Below are 3,443 nucleotides of genomic sequence, written 5' to 3'. Positions count from 1 at the left end.
TTTAAAATATAGAGTTTATGTTTACTTCAGTTAATTTTATCATTGACTCAGTAAGATTCACTTATGTTACCTATGTAAGCACTTATTTAAGAAGAAAAAACGTTTGAAGATATTTCAATTAAAACAAAAGTATGAACCTTTATGACAGGGGATATACTCAGATAATGCCTAGTGAATCCTAAGATTATCCTTGGATATTTGATGAGTCAGAGACCTCAGAGAAAAAAATAAGAGTTTTGACAAAATCTGGATATTGGTGAAATTATTCTATGATGTGTATCTTGTATTTGGGAGTATTGGTTAGTTTTCAGTAGGTGAGCAATAATAGCTTAATGAGTGAAATACTAGCAGCTTAGATTTAAATAGATTTTGGAATCTCCCAGAGATATTTCACAGTGGATATGAAACCTCTATGCTAAGTAACATATGCCTTCTCCTAGAAATTATGTGACAGGAGAATAAGGCAGTCAGAGCTCTGAAACATGAACATGGACCACAGCCTTATCGAGCTGGAAAGGACCATAATGATCATGTAATTTAACCTCTTTGTACAGAGACTCAACTTAGAGGACAAGTGATGTGTCTAAGGTCACATAGCTGGCAAGTGATGGAGTCATGCTTAAAACCTAGATCTTCGAAACCGAGTTCTCCTTGAGCACCTTCAAGCACTGAATCTCAGCATTTCCCACCAGAGTGTCTGCAATCACCAGGGATACTAGCTGCATACTTGGAAATTTCACCTTACCATTCTGAGTTTCAGAGTTTTGTGTGAAACCCACGTATTTTCTGCATTAAAATTCACTACAATGATGTTTTACCTTCCTTGAACTCCAGTAGGGCTCCAGGAGTATACACCATTTAAAGTTTGGCTTCCTGGACCTCCTGGCATGCTGCCACATACCTTTGATCTTTTCACCACATGGAGGCACAGAAACAGCACTGGAAGGCACAGCCAGGGTTGGAATCATTGGAAGGCCTCCAAGGAGATGAGATACGGTTTCTTTTATTGTTACTGATTGAATGTAATTTCCATCCTATTTTGTGCCCAGCCTCACTGCTATGTGAACATATAAACAGATTTTAAATCAAGCGTAAATATTTTTTTTCACTAAAATTCATGAAGTTCATCTGTCAGTTTAACAAACACAATTCTATTTAACATGTAAGCATGAATTTATTCTCTAGTTTTCCAGTTGGACAGCAGTCGGCTGACACATGGGAACAACTCATCATGATGTAGAGTGCCTGTGATTTTGCACTATTTTATGAGGGCCCTGACTGGCTCTTAAGCAAATAAATTCATTGCTGGTGTCATTCATTAAATACTTTAGGAAATATTAAATCGCTAAGTACTGGTGTGAACCTAACTGTCATGGAAGTCAGATCATACAACATGTTTACTTGAAGACAAGCAATGATTTGAAGAGGCCCTAAGTTTTCAGAGATTATGAGAGGGATTGCCCAGAATAAGAACTTAAGATAGACTACATTTCAACTTGGATTTATCTCCTGTCGAAGTCTGCTTTTCATGTTTCTCTATGACAGAAAGATCATTTATATCATCCATGTTGCAGATTTCATCAAATACAGGGACTAAATGGAACATTAGGGTTCCACAAACCATGCGATTAGACTATTAAGCTGTACAGAAAGCAGGTGGTGTCAGTATCTGGAACTTTTGTATCAATGCTTAATAGAACACATACTCAGAGTCTTTTAACAAATGGAACTCTAGAAAAAAAAATGAGATGGGAACGCTGGCTAACCTCCCCAAAGACATTCCCAGAAAATCTACAAGGATTGTCTACATGGATGATGCCACAGGTCACAAAGAAGAAAATAATATTTAGCCGGGCAGTCTAACACAAGCATAATATTGACTCTGGAGCCATAGTGCCTGGATAAGAGTTCTGGCTCTGTATCTTATTAGCCATGAAACCTTACACAGTTTCCTTATCCTACCTGTTTTCTTTTCTTTTGTTTTCTTTTCTTTTTTCTTTTTTTCTTTTCTTCTCTTTTCTTTCCTTCCTTCCTTCTTCCTTTCCTTCCTTCCTTCTTCCTTTCCTTTCCTTTTCCTTCCTTCCTTCTCCTTCCTTCCCTTCCTTCTTCTCTTCTCTGTAAAACAGAGAAAGTGGCGTAGATATCTCTCACTGTCTGAATTTTTTTTTTTTTTTTTTTTTTTTTTTTTTTTTTGATTCATGCTCACTGAAGCCTCAACCTCTTGGGCTCAAGTCATCCTCCCACCTCAGCCTCCCGTGTACCTGGGACTACAGGTGCATGCCGCCATACCTGGCTAATGAATTTGTCCTCTCTAAACCGTTGCTATTGCAACAAAGGAACCAAATACTATTTGTATTTGTGTTTTTAACAGCATTGCTTGCTATCTAAGCTCAGGCGCTTCATCATTCCAAATGGAGGTGCTAAAGATAATTAAAGACAATGCAGTTTCCTTGATCATACAAACTTGCTCACAGAACTCAGGAACTGAATAGATTTGGATAGTAAGGAATATGTATACATACTTTATAGAGTTCTCTGAGGGTTAAATGCTTTATATATATGCAAAGTATGTAGAACAGTGTTTGGCATGTGGTAAGAAGTAAATAAATATTAGTATTTTTCTGAACTCAAATTGTAAAATAATATTTTGCTATGAGGAAGCAGCTAAGATGTATTCTATAAATAAGCTCTACAACGAGAGGATAGAGAAGGGCTTATGAGGGTTTTTTGTTTTGTTTTTTAAGGGAGAAAATAACCTACAGAGGAACACTAGCACAAGAAAACCCACAGAGAAAAGCAAAAAGCTTTACGAATTAGGCATATGGTTTAAATTTCATTTTTACTATACAATTTTTACATCCCTTACCCCTACCATTCTTGTGTTGCTGCCTGTGGGAAGAGAACAAGTCTGAGAGGTGATGGAGTTTGAGAGACTACCACAGGAGTGAGTAACAGGACCCAGCCAGGAAAAAGACACTGCAATTTTGAAGTGAAGAAGACTGAAGGTAATGTAAAGTCATAATTTGATTTTCATATTCAGGTTCTAAAAGCATGAAGATAAAGTAAGCATAACAGATTTGCATCACATTAATGCTGGAAGGTTATCTAGTCTACCTCTGTTGCTAAAAATGGGCCTTGAAAGGTAACATGCCTGAGCTTCCAGCTAATAAAGATAAATCTATGCTCCAATATGTCCAGAACTTTCTATTGTACCTGCTGCCTTCCAATTAAGAAAAATGGCAAAATAATGTATCCATTCTTAAATGTTGTGAGACCAATAACCTCACCTTGTTCTTTAAAATAATTTCCAAGGTTTGTACTAGCTCCCAGAAATCTCATTCTCATTTCTGGGGCAGGTACTCTAAGTGCCAATCCATGAGTGGTGGTTTGGAAGGTTTAATATAACAGTTTTCTTCTAAATATAGTGATGTTAATATATTTAT

The sequence above is a fragment of the Rhinopithecus bieti genome, unplaced genomic scaffold (genome assembly GCF_001698545.2).
Source record: "Rhinopithecus bieti isolate Rb0 unplaced genomic scaffold, ASM169854v2 scaffold_15796, whole genome shotgun sequence".
NCBI classification, from domain to species: domain Eukaryota; kingdom Metazoa; phylum Chordata; class Mammalia; order Primates; family Cercopithecidae; genus Rhinopithecus; species Rhinopithecus bieti.
This window is presented reverse-complemented; position numbering follows the sequence as displayed.